This window comes from Anolis carolinensis, unplaced genomic scaffold, assembly GCF_035594765.1.
Source record: "Anolis carolinensis isolate JA03-04 unplaced genomic scaffold, rAnoCar3.1.pri scaffold_7, whole genome shotgun sequence".
Lineage (NCBI taxonomy): Eukaryota > Metazoa > Chordata > Lepidosauria > Squamata > Dactyloidae > Anolis > Anolis carolinensis.
In genome coordinates, this window is record NW_026943818.1 from 21193444 (window position 1) to 21207438 (window position 13995).

A 13995-nucleotide genomic window follows, 5' to 3' on the forward strand; every position below is an offset into this window, starting at 1 on the left:
ACAGAAGGGAGGAGGGAATGGACACGTTAAGAGGAAGAGGCTGCGTCATCACGATGCCCAGAGACGTACGTTGACTTTCCTCCACGCGTGGTCCTTGGGCATCATGGAAGGACCCAGTGTTTAATAATATAATCTTCGCCCAATTATTATACAATTATTGGGGGGGATTATGCAATGACGCTCCCCGTTTGCAATTAGATCACCCACAGTATATTCCCACCATCGTTTCAGAAGCTCCAGCAAGCCTGGTTTCTATAGCAATGGAGCCAGAAACGAGTGTGGAGAGTGTGCCGAATGCTGAGAAGACCTCTCCCGTTCCACCCGATTCTCTGCAAACGTCAGGAGCGATTTCAGAAGGAAACTGTGACGACATTTGAGGCAGCTTCCAAGGCACAGGGGCATCAGCAAAAGGCTGCAGAGGGATCCACCTCAACTAGACTGAAGGCCTGAGGAATTGTAAGACATTTGGACACTGTTGAGCAGCAGCTCTCATCACTGGCAGAGGACAGATGCTGGGTCAGTGACTTCTGGAGAGGTGGCCATTCCTTGCCTTTGCTTTATTTAGTTGCCTGTTTTAGCTAAAACACTGGCAAAATGTCCCAGAGCCCAAACAATGTTCAATATGACAGCCCACAGCATAGTTTCTCAATGGCTACCATCAAAACCCTTCAGCTAGGTCTTAAGGCAACGTTCTCTAACCTGGTAATCTCCAGGGTCAATGGACAAACAATAATGGCCAGTCGAGAAGATAGAAGTCACTATCCGATGCGTCTGTAGGGAACTAAGAGGAAGGAGGACATTATCTGAGGTGGGTTCCAACTCCTCCAATGCTTTCTCTGGATAGGTTTTGAATGGGGAAGAAGGACTCCATCGTACCATATTATACTCATGTTTAAGTCACCCTCATACATACAACAACCTTATACATAAATTGAGGACAGTCCTGGGCAAAAATTATGGATTTTTATGCAACCCATGGAGAAGTCAAGGCAAAAACATCAATGTTGGACTAAGTCCTTTTTTGATCATACAATAATAATAATAATAATAATAATAATAATAATAATAGCACAGACAGACTACAAACAGAGGCACAACTATGTGGCCCAAATGATTCATTGGAACTTATGCCTCAAGTACCACCTCTCAGCAGTAAAAAACTGGTGGGATCACAAACCTGCAAAAGTATTGGAAAATGAGCACGCAAAGATACTGTGGGACTTCCGAATCCAGACTGACAAAGTTCTGGAACACAACACACCAGACATCACAGTTGTGGAAAAGGAAAAGGTTTGGATCATTGATGTCGCCATCCCAGGTGACAGTCGCATTGACGAAAAATAACAGGAAAAACTCAGCCGCTATCAGGACCTCAAGATTGAACTGCAAAGACTCTGGCAGAAACCAGTGCAGGTGATCGGCACATTGGATGCCATGCCAAAAGATCTCAGCCAGCATTTGGAAACAATAGACATTGACAAAATTACGATCTGCCAACTGCAAAAGGCCACCCTGCTGGGATCTGCGCACATCATCCGAAAATACATCACAGTCCTAGACACTTGGGAAGTGTTCGACTTGTGATTTTGTGATAGGAAATCCAGCATATCTATCTTGTTTGCTATGTCATACAATAATAATAATAATACTTTATTTGTAGACCACCCTATCTCCCCGAAGGGACTCAGGGCGGTTTTATAGAGTTGGAAGAGACCACATGGGCCATCTAGTCCAGTGGTTCCCAACCTGTGGGTCCCCAGATGTTTTGGTCTTCAACTCCCAAAAATCCTAACAACTGGTAAACTGGCTGGGATTTCTGAGAACCACTGGTCTAGTCCAACCCACTGCCATGCAGGAAGTTAAAGTATAATATTCACATTGACTTGTGGATAAGTCAACCCAGGTCTTTGGGGGCTAATTTTGCTACTAAAATTTCTAGTCTCACACACACACATATATTACAACCAGGGGGTTCTGAGAAGTGTGGAAGCGACCCTTACTCAAGGCTGCTATAGGAACGAATATACTACCAGAATGGAATATACTATTGGAGTATATACCAGAATATACTCTCTCAGCACACTGGAACTAGGGATCTACTATCTACTGGAGACATTCCTGGCCTGGGAGGAAAAGTCAACAAGGCTACAACTTAATCCTTGCTCTGAAAAGGAATTTAACCTCACAGAACAAGGCTGGGTTTTTGTCTCCTTCTCGACTGACAGCCCATTGCCAAAACAATAGCCAGAAACCTGAGGAAGAAGGGAAGGGGGACGGGTCAGCGAGGGGCCTCCTGACAAGTGACACAGTCGTACTGGAGACATTCTTCTGGGCTCAAGCAATCATGAGGTCATGCTTCTCTCTTGAAGGCCCATCTGACTAAGAGGGAGGAGGGACTTTTCCAAAAGAGAACAGGGCAATCCCACAACGCCCCTTTTTCCATGCATCTCATCACCGGAGAGGTGGGGTCTTGACAAGTCTGCCCTCCCGACGCTGGCCAAAAGCTACAGAAAAGAGTTGGACATAGGGACAGACTGACTGGAATAGAAGGAAGGTCTTGTAGTCCAGGCTAACACTGTGCCCTGAACAGACAATCAGTTGCCCCACTTGAAAAACCTCAAGTTGCCAAAATGAGATCTGGGGTGCCACCAAAAGCACCACCAGAATGAGATCTGGAGTGCCATCAAAAGCATCACCAGAATGAGATCTGGGGTGCCACCAAAAGCACCACCAGAATGAGATCTGGGGTGCCACCAAAAGCACCACCAGAATGAGATCTGGGGTGCCACCAAAAGCATCACCAGAATGAGATCTGGAGTGCCACCAAAAGCACCACCAGAATGAGATCTGGAGTGCCATCAAAAGCATCACCAGAATGAGATCTGGGGTGCCACCAAAAGCACCACCAGAATGAAATCTGGGGTGCCACCAAAAGCACCACCAGAATGAGATCTGGGGTGCCATCAAAAGCACCACCAGAATGAGATCTGGGGTGCCACCAAAAGCACCACCAGAATGAGATCTGGAGTGCCACCAAAAGCACCACCAGAATGAGATCTGGGGTGCCACCAAAAGCATCACCAGAATGAGATCTGGAGTGCCACCAAAAGCACCACCAGAATGAGATTTGGGGTGCCACCAAAAGCATCACCAGAATGAGATCTGGAGTGCCACCAAAAGACAGGGACCAAACAGCACATTGCACAACAATATCCCCACCTATGGAAGGAACAGGAGGAGGACAAACACAATGGTTGCAGAAAGAAAACCCACAGGAAGAACAGGCTGTGAAGCTCCTCTATATTCTCTCCTAAGTTGCCATTTTTATTATTCACCTAGTAACACGCGTTGTGTTACAGGAGGGGCGGGTATAAGACAAACTGCCTTTGCCATCGGTTTCTCAAGTGTTTTCTTTCAGCAAGCCCTCCCTTCCCTTGCCCTGGAGAAGTGGTCACCCAAGGTTTCTGAAACAGAAAAGAGCTTTACTGCAGTTTGGGACCGCTGCCCACAAGCCTAATCCCCCACAAAACAACCTTGACTGGGGCTATTCAGTTCAGCTCAATGAGGTCTACACAAACCAGAGCTGCATCGTGGCTGTTATCGCATCGCTGGGAATGCAAACACAACGTCCGCACAAGGGCCAAAAATGGATCACATGGCAACGATACTGTCCAGGAATGGCTATGAGTCGTCTACAGAGCCATTTGGGTTTACCTGATGGAAGGAAAGGCCTCCACTGGACATCACCATCCTCTTTAAAATGTAAAATAAGCAAACTATAACTTCAAGGAAGGAAACAGTGGAGAATAGGAACTGGAGAAATTCTTGAGCAAGCTTCTCCAGGTGTTTTAAAAAGAATTAACAAAATTGTCTAGTAGTTAAGCAAGCAGGAACGACAACACAATGCTGCAGCACATCTGTCAGTGGAACAAAAAGAAGGGGCTCCAAAGTCAACATCCTCCTCCCTTCTAAAGGCTTACAGCGAACTGTTAGGGGCCTAAGGAAGTTCTTGTTTCCTCCCCATGTCGCACTCTATACATCATCGCAACATCCAAAGGAGAACAGTTCATCTCTTTGCATCTAAGGGGAAACCACCACGACGAGAAGCCTACTGAATGAATGCTTGGGCTCTCTGTGTGCATGGTTTCCAGGGACAAAGAGCCTATTCTAACAGCAAGAAATGGATGACGGGGTCAAAGATGCTCTTGTTGAGCAACATGTCAGATCCCAAATTCCGAGGGTAGTCTCCCTTGCCTGTGTTTCTCCCCTTCAAGATGGACATTTTCTTTCTGGATGTCCTATGGCCCGAAGGAAGACCTTCTACTATTGCACTGGAACTCACGTTGTCTGCAACAGCCCTGGTTTGCTTTGTTATTATCTTTCTGTTCATATACTTTGGAATTCAGTTAAGTCCTCAAGCTCCCAGGCAAACACAGGGGATGTCCTTCTGCTGGGAAACTCTATTTATGTCAAATTATTCTCCAAATTATTCTTTATCCTTTTGCTTCACATATCAGAGGTTGGAATTCAGTACAAGTCTTAGACACATTTCTATCAAGGCGTGAATGGTCCTTGTGGTCTCTTCCTATCTTATGATTCAATCGATTCTAACAACAAATATAAATTTATACAGTGGGTCCTAGGTTCAATCATGACTCTTAAGTCAAAGAAAGTTGTAAGAAAACATTATTTCCAACCAAGTTCATGCCTGAATGTCTTCAAGTACAGCAGTATTTTTTAAAATAAATCTTTCAGCTACTACAAAAGAGCAATTTCAAGGAAGGGGCTTCATCGTAAGCAGATGTGAGACCCACCGCTTCTGGACTTCCCTTGAGGTCTCACTACAGAAGCCTCTGTTGCCCTGAGAGGACTTTAAAGGGCAACCAAATGCCAGATTCACTGCAGCAAGTGGGGAAGCGTCAGAACGGGTGTCATCTGAATGTGACGCATGGAAGTCTTCCACAGCGACAGAGCGAGGAAGGGTCCTTAATGCTATGAAGAAATGGCCAGAGGGCTGTTCGCTGTGCTTGCCACAATTGGGGAGACAAGGAGAGGCCGGTTCCTCTGGGTATATCCAGCACCCACACTCTGAAACGCAGCCAAGTGAGAGCGGAAATCCCATTCGAATGGCTCTTGCTGGTTAATGGAAAGGTTGCAAAGCCACGGAGGACCATTCCGGCTGCATCCAGGCAGAGTGAGCAGAAGACTCGAAGAGACATGTTGGCCAACTATCAAGGGCAGCACTGATAGCTTAGAGGCACATACACACACTTGGTAGAGCACTTTAGAAACCTCTTAAACAAGCTAGTTCAACCTTACTGGATAATTCATTTGAACAAGAAGCAGGAAGAGATTTGTGTTTCCCACTCGCGGGGGACTAAGCCCAAGCTAAGCAGCAACTACGCTTATAAACAAGTTGAGATCCAGAGATGGCTGGTTGTCCTAACAATTATTTCCCTACCACCATAAATTAGGTCTCCAGTTTGGCTAAAGCCAGGTAGTCAATTCCAATGTGATTCAAACAAAACTAGACGACTGGCAGTGTAACAAGATCCAACTCAGTCCTCCTTGGTCACTCAAGGATGGACTTCCCTCTCCTCTTCTGAATGGTAAGGGAATGTGGCACAAAAGACAGACCGAAGTTGAGATCCAGAGATGGCTGGTTGTCCTAACCATCATCTCTCTACCACCATAAATGGAGTCTCCAGTTTGGCTAAAGCCAGGTTGTCAATTCCAATGCGATTCAAACAAAACTAGACTGCTGGCAGTGTAATAAGATCCAACTCACTCTTCCTTGGTCACTCAAACATGGACTTTCCTCTTCTGAATGGTAAGGGGATGTGGTCATAAAACAGACCGAAGGGGCTAGGAAATTTTCTGATGTGGTCAGTTCAGGGTCCACTTTCTAGCCTACATCTCAATCCCAGAAAGTTTAGCTCCATTTCAAGCACTGGGCAACCTTGCAACATTTCTCCCTTGATGGAAGAACACTTTGGCCCATAACAAACCCTTTGACCGGTATGGTCGGACTGCAACTTCCACCAGAACAGCCAATGATGGAGGATGATAGAGGTTGTAGTTCTCTTTCAATTGCACTCCCTTACAACAAGACCAAATATTTTCCTAGTGGGAAGTATGTCAAAATTTTGAGAAGCACCAAACAGAGGAGATATCTGAGCATTGGTATTGATTAATTGATTGCAAGCTTTCTTCTAACAAGGGAATCAAGTACAAGGGTTATTTTTTGTATATTGTCATGCACCTTTTACATGGTTTGGGGGCAAGCCTTCCCCAAAATCATACTGATTAAAAAAATTGAGAGCTACAGATGCTTTGCAGAACTATGATGGCTACAGGGGAAACAAACATGAATTTCAGTGAATCTGAATTTAGAAAAATACTTTGATTCAAACATAGATTAAGATTAATATTCCTCTATCCCAGCTATGGCTCCCAGGAGAAAAGTCCACCAGTCCAGTTTCCACCAGTTTCCAAGCATTTATCCCTCCCTCCCTCACATGACCAAAAAGAAAAACTTCTTCGCTAATACATGCCGAGGATGAATCAAAAATACAAAACTTGCCTTTGTTCCTCCTTCCTAGTGGAAGAAATTCATCTCTAGTAAAGTCCTGAGAGTGGAGGGCTTATCTGTTCAGCCTCACCCGCATTTCAGGAAGGCGGAAAGTGCCTCCCCATTTGCCTGCTTAAAAATGCAAGAAAAGAGATCCTACCTAAATATTTTGGAAGGAATGGATTAATAAAACTACCAAACCTCAGGGGCTCCCAGTTGGGGCATGGAGATGTCAGCGCTCCAAACATCGAGTTCCTTCACCAGGAGACCGAGGCGAACTCTGAAGAGGCTGACACTCATGTCAGTGAAATGAGTCCCATTCGGACAAGCGAGAACTTGCAACTTCTAGCCAGGAGTCCTGCAGCAGCAAAGCAAACTTCCAAAGGAATTTGAGAGAAAGGAAGGGGAGATGGACGGTGACGGCGAGGAGGCTTCCCGGAAGTAGCTCTGCCTAAAGAGGGATTATGAAAAATCCCAATGTCAGCATCTGAACATGAGCAGCTGACTTGACTGCTCTGAAGCGGCTCTTCCAGGAGGAACAGAGGTCAGAGGTGAAAGGACTAGGGCCCTGACCTTCTATGGAGGGCCCCTTGGCCAATACGGGGAAAGAAACAAGACACTGGGCCAGCAAAGCCTTCTGGTCTGAACTGGAGAATCTCACAAGGTTACTAGATACAGAGATAAAAATTAGCCATCCTCGAAGCACATTTTGTCAAAGCAACCTGTGGATATTCAGCTGGGCTCATTAGAGCTCTAAAGGATTAGGCAAGTTGACAATTCAGCGCCACAAGAAGATCTGAATTTCATCTCAACCTCAGTGAGAAATAGATGAGTAACCTTCTGACTACCGCAAGGCCATCTTTTCCACCACAAAGGGCTCTTTTGCTTCCAACACAGCTCTCCAAACCTTTCTCCTGGATTTTGGATCAGCAAAGGAGGACTGGCAGTGTTATGACGGCAACCACAACCTGAATCTCGGTGCTCACGCCATGAGCACAGAAACAAGCTTGGACTTGAGCCTCCCTCTGTTAATTTAAATATAGAAATATTCTCCCTTGCAAGCAGGGTCATCTCTCCCTCTCTCAGACGTTCGCAGAATGACTCACAGTTTGGGCTCATTTATTTATTAAACTATCAGCACTCAACTCATTTCTTCGGGCAAGTTGAAATCGCCTGCAAAAGGCCAGACTTCTTGTAAACCTGGAGACAGTTTCTTGCCCTTCTTTCAAACAGGGCAGCAAGGCTAAAAGAAGATGAGAACTGCGAAAGCTAATGGGTTTTGGTCTGAACATGCCCTAGTTGCGGCACCAACTGCAACTAATTATTTTTCAAAGCCCATTTTGGCTACCAAAAAAAAGCAAAATTAAAAACATGAGAAATCAACAAAACTGCCATGGATTGAATTACTCCTTCAGAAAGCAAGCAAATGAGAGCCCGCAAGTCAAACCCTGCAGCCTCCAGAATTTGAGATATACCTGTATGTCAGTTTCTTCCCCAATAATCCATTACATTGGGGGTATTGCTTTGCTATCCTATAGCTCCCAAGGCTTTTGGTCAGTTTTAAGCTCTGATCTCACAGCCACCTGTCCTTCACAGCAAACCAGAGAAAGCAGGAAAGGAATAAAAAACACCTTACAAGTTGATTAATAAGCATATGCCAGGCCCAATTGTCACCCCAGATAAACCTGAGAGTGCATCTTGGAATGTACACATTGTGACACCGCAGCCAAAGATCAACAAGGGTGGGCAAGCTGTGTTTCAAGGAAACTTGGTCCAAGTGCGCAGTCAGGGACACCATTCAAGAAGCACCTCCCTGGCGTATTCTCCAAAAAAATATTCAGACAACACCCAGCATAATGTGTAATGCATCTGGAAGAGAAAACAGGTGTGGTCTCCAGGCCCTTTGGTGCTACGGCGAAAAACCACAAGTATGTATGAAATGATCAGATTCCTCTCTGCGCAAAGGAATGGACTGACCTGAAAACCAAACGCCAGGACAGTGAGGGCCTTATCAAACAGAGTGATGAGTAAAGAGGCTCCCTCAACAAATTTGAAAGTCAGAGCATTCAGGCCACTCCTGAGAGAAGACGACTGTGAAGGCCTGTACCTTGTTAGGCAGATGAGAGAAGAGAGGTTTCTTAAGGTAAGCCATCCCATTGGGGAGGAGCGGAGTGATATCTGTTTATCACCACCTTAAAAATCAACAGTTTCATAGTTGACAAGGCCCCAGGTGAAGAACACAACCATCTCACTTCAACATAATTCAATGCAACGACAGGAACAGACCCCACAGCTAGCTGTGTCACTTCATACAAATGGGAAAAGATAGGTACTCCTCTCCAAGATGTCACCTTTAGACTCAAATCCACTGCTAGAGAAAAAACTTCTGGTCTCTCAACTTTCAGAGAAAAGAACTGCAGAAAGAGAGAGTATGGTAGAGTGGTTTGAGTGTTGGCTAGACCTGTGTTCAAATGTCCACTTGGACATGGCCAATTGGCTCAGAGGTACAAGGAAACCAGACGAAAGCAAGAAGGAAGGAAACACTGAGAGGCTCAGCTTTAGGTCTGAAGAAGACATGATGTATTTGTTACCTGTGGGAGCATCGTAAGGGCTGTGAGACAGACAGACACGTCTTTCACAGGAGAAAAGTGGCAAACTGGCTCTGACTGCCTGCTCAAACCTATTAGGGCTTCAGCTCAATAGCTTTGCATGCAGGACTAACCAACAAAATCTCTGACTTGTCACAGTCACACAACTCAAGCAGAAGAAGAGAGAGAAAATCCATATCAGGGGCTTCTTCTTGCTCTTGTATCGCTTCTTGTGCAGGATGGAGGGACTACTGCTATGAAAGAGCAACTCTAGGTTCTTCATCCACATCCCAGTCAAACCTCCTCATTCAACATCAAGATGTAGGAGATTCTGCTATGTGTCAACAAAGGATTCAGGAGGCCTAGATTAAAACTGCCTGGTAAGCAATCTATATCTGCCTTGGTTGTATGAGCAGGAGTATCTCTCTGTTACTTACCAGGTCTGGAAAATAATGCTACACCCCATCTTTACCTATGACTACATCAGGCACATTTTTAAAGAACCCACCAAAGCAAACATGCAACATATAATCCCCACCCCAGCAACACTAAAACTATTTTAAAAGCCCACAATGTATTACAAAAAAACAACCAACACATTTCAGGTACAATGCCCAACTCTTTCCTGGGCAAACAAGAAGGAAGAAAAGCCAGGAGCATGAATGGATACCCCAGGCCACTCTCTTTAATGTGGCCTTTTTCTGTTTTTTGGTGGTTCCCCGCCCCAAAGCACCCCCCAACCAAATCAAAGCAGAAACGATGGGCAGGCTGCCCAAATTAAACTCCCTCCTAGCTATTCACCCTTGGCTCAAAGCCACTGGCCAAAGCCCTTTCACTCTTATCACCACATAAGGCGGCATTGTACGGCCCAGAATTCCTGAAGGCAGCCGGCTCAGAAGGACGGCCAAGCGCTCTGGGCAAAGGCATGGGACTATGACAGTGTTGTGGCAGAAACCCTAATCCACTCAAGACAAAGGGGGGGAAGGGAAAGCAGATAATGGCAGGAGACTCATTACACGAAACTAAAGCTTTCAAAACATTAGCTTTCCTTCTCATCTGCACTCCTCTGCACTCTTCTTGCGATAAGGCACCTATCTGGGGTCATTAACAGGAGAAGGTATGGTATAAACTAGTGAATCCCACACTCTGACCCTCTAGGTGCTTTGGACTTCAACTCCCAGCAATCCTCAGACATCTTGGCCAACGGTCAAAGATTCTGGGAGTTGGATGTGAAAACTGTATAATGCGCAACATGGGGGCAATGCTAAGTGTGTGACGCTTCTGACCAGAGAAACTGGTAGAGCAGGACTGGAGCAAGTGTTTTGTCCACTGACCAGGTCAAGAATCTTGCCGGAACCAGGCTCATTTTGCACACAAATTAATGCACAGGAATGTGGAAGGTGCCTGTCCTGTGTGCCTTTTTGTTCCCTTAAAACACACCTATGATCTTGACTTCAAGTTCAAGCCTCATCAGTATACAAAATCCACAAAGGAAAGAAAGTGACACTGGGACATTTTTCAAAGCAAGTGGAAAAAGTCAGGACTGTCTCTGCCAAATCAGAATACAGTAGAGTCTCACTTATCCAAGCCTCACTTATCCAAGCCTCTGGATAATCCAAGCCATTTTTGTAGTTTTGTTTTCAATATATCGTGATATTTTGGTGCTAAATTCGTAAATACATTAATTACAACATAACATTACTGCGTATTGAACTAATTTTCTGTCAAATTTGTTGTATAACATGAAGTTTTGGTGCTTAATTTGTAAAATCATAACCTAATTTGATGTTCAATAGGCTTTTCCTTAATCTCTCCTTATTATCCAAGATATTCGCTTATCCAAGCTTCTGCTGGCCAGTTTAACTTGGATAAGTGAGACTCTACTGTAATATGGAATATTTAAAATCAGCTTTCTCGCCCAAATCAACAGCTTCACAATCTTTTACCAGCATACGAAACCCAAACACAAGACCAAAAATCCTTTATATACCATTTCCCAAGATCACCTCTCACAGCCCTGTAGAAAAACAACAGAAGACCTCACTCAATACACCATGTGTTGGTAGGACAAAAATATCTGTCCAACTGCGATAGTTATAAAACCAAGCAGAAGTTCTGCACTCCTGCGAGCGAGAGAGAGAGAGAGAGAGAGAGAGAGAGAGAGAGAGAGAAGTTGCAAATCCCATGACTTCACAGCTTGGAGATTTTCTCCCATTTTTCCCCTTCCAAAAAAAACTGTTTAAAAAGATTTTTCTTTCTGCACTTTCAAATGGAACACAAGATAAAGCATCCAAAGAATACCTGCCATTCGCTAACTTTGGCATGAGAAAACAATGCATTTTATACAGACTGAAGAACGTTTCCTTGCATGAAAAGACACCTCATGGACAGAATGGAACAGAGATCCAAAACAGAAGAGCACACTTTTGGGAAGGAAGACTTAAGCAAGGTCAAATCCCCCTGTCAGCTATGCTTGCCCTTGGGACCTAGCTGCAAGCCAAACTTGCAAAACAAAATCGCACTACGAGAAATGCAACAAGCGGGAATGTATTCTAAGGACCAAGGCAGCCAGAAGAAAGGTGGCAAGCATCCTCCTGGCGGCATGAATGATGAGTAAGAGGCATACCTATGTGGCATGTTTCAGAATTTAGCTGGGAGTGAATGGCAGAACCTGCTCAATTTAAGAACAGTTATTTAACAACCTCAGCTCCTAAAAATACCGCACAATCAACGATCGTCACGATAAATGGAACATAAAGGCCTAATACCTTCCTTTTCTGGCTGCCGAAATAACCACATCAAGATCTGAGGATTAGTCATGGTATTTATCAATATGTCCAAGGAGTGAATAAATTGCACACATGACAACACGATTTTTGAGATTTGCCCAGTTCCTGGTACCACACCCCTTGCTGAGCTGTCAAAGCAATCCTATTTACGTAGTTCGGCTCACCGAGAGGCTATTTTTCAAACAGCCTCCCAGGGCAACCAATGAGTAAGGCACTCAAACAAGAAGGCCTCATGAAGGAGGGGAGACGCAGAAACCTGACATCCCAAAGGACATCTTGGACTGGATGCATTGTAATGCTCTTTTGCTGCCAGGCACAACCCATTGCTGAAGGGAGTCAACATAAGGTCTTTTAAAAAATATAGGTCACTGTTATTAACTAGCAAGACAGGCAGAGAAAGGGAGAAACGGAGGGCTTTGTATAAAAACATGCCTGTTCATCCAAAGGAACAAACCCTCCAATGCACAAGTGTAGGGTAAATAAAGCAGAATGAAAGAGGTGCAGAATGTCTTTATTTTGCTTTTTGCAAAAACGATTTGAGCAACAAAGCCACCCATGTGTAAAGGAAATACAATGGGTGGAGGGCAAATTAGGGTCCCTTTTCAGTTATTTTCTACCCAGAGGCCAAGGGAGGATCCTGGTCCATAATCTTTGCAGTGCTTTTCAATAGTTAGGACCGTCTCCTTGCCTTAAGGGCTACCTTCACACACTTGTCTTATGAATCCTTCTCATCCATATACACTGATGGCAAAGGGTCTCAAACTGACCAGATCTACGCATGATCTGCAATAACACACTTCTCTATTGTTGATGCTTTAAAAATCCAAAAGAGCAAGCCTCATATTTTCAAAAGCATTTAACCCTTGATGACTCCTTCCTTAAAACAACCCCACGAGGTGCATGGGATAGTCCTAAGTTGACTTGAAGGCATACATATACAGTCCGCCACATCTTATTAAAAAACACCACCATATGCCTACCATCAACCCTCCATTTCTCCAGGCCCTCATTCTCCCAAGGGTTTGATCTTATGGACATTATGAAGGAAATGCACACTCTTCCCTCTCTTCTTAAACAATGCCACATCACTTATCAGTCATAATGGAAATGGTGGCGGCAGGGAGAGGATAGAAAAGGGATTTCAAATGGCCTCACGACTGTCTGTTTTGCAAGCTAGCCTCAGAATTACTGATATAACCAAACCCATTACAAAGAAAATATAATGCATGTATACCCTCTCTCTGTGTCAACTCTGAGAGCATCATGCAATGGGTTAAAGGGTATCCTGTGACAACTCACTTATCTCTCAGTGTCTGACCTGCTGCTTGTTTTCGGCCATGGACACCCCCTAATCCCCAGCCCTCCAAAACAAAGGAGCCTCTGTACCGCTCCGAGAAGGAAGAAACCATCCCATTCTCACATCCTGGTTTCCTGCCCTTCTTCCATTAACAACAGGGACATCCTATTCACCACCCCATAAATAAGCCACATCTCTATTCGATTTTAATCAGAGCTTCTACTCCCTACAGAAGAGCCCCTCTTCCTCCCCTTAACATTTCCTGCTTTCCCCCTCCGCTTCTTAATCCATATTGATTTGTATCACTTCTTCCCCTATGACACAGCCCAAATCTCCCCCAAAACTGCTCTGGAGCCTTATTGTCTCATCTGCCAAAATATGATACAGAAACACATAAATACATTGGATAGAGAGATAACAGATGCAATCTTGCAGACCCAGCTATACATACCAATTGAGCATCCCTAATCTGGAAATGCAAAATACTGCAAAATCCAAAGCTGTCAGAATGGCGACAGAGAGTGAGACCCTTCTTTTCCCATGACTCAGTGCATACAAACTATGTTTCTTACACAACATTATTTAAAACATTGCCTAAAACTACTTTCAGCACCTATGAAGCATACATAGATCTCATGTTTAGATACAGGTCCCAACTCCAAGATGTCTCGTGATGTAGATGGGGGAAAAAAAATCAAAATCTGATCCCAAACAATTTGGACAAGGGAGACTCAACCTACATATATCTAT

The 13995-nt window shown here is 44.5% G+C and overlaps 1 protein-coding gene across 1 annotated transcript in view; it reads right to left on the reverse strand.

Moving 5' to 3' along the window:
• taok1 (TAO kinase 1) overlaps positions 1-13995 on the reverse strand; it is a 36526-nt gene that overhangs the window by 19714 nt on the left and 2817 nt on the right. The window lies entirely within an intron of this gene.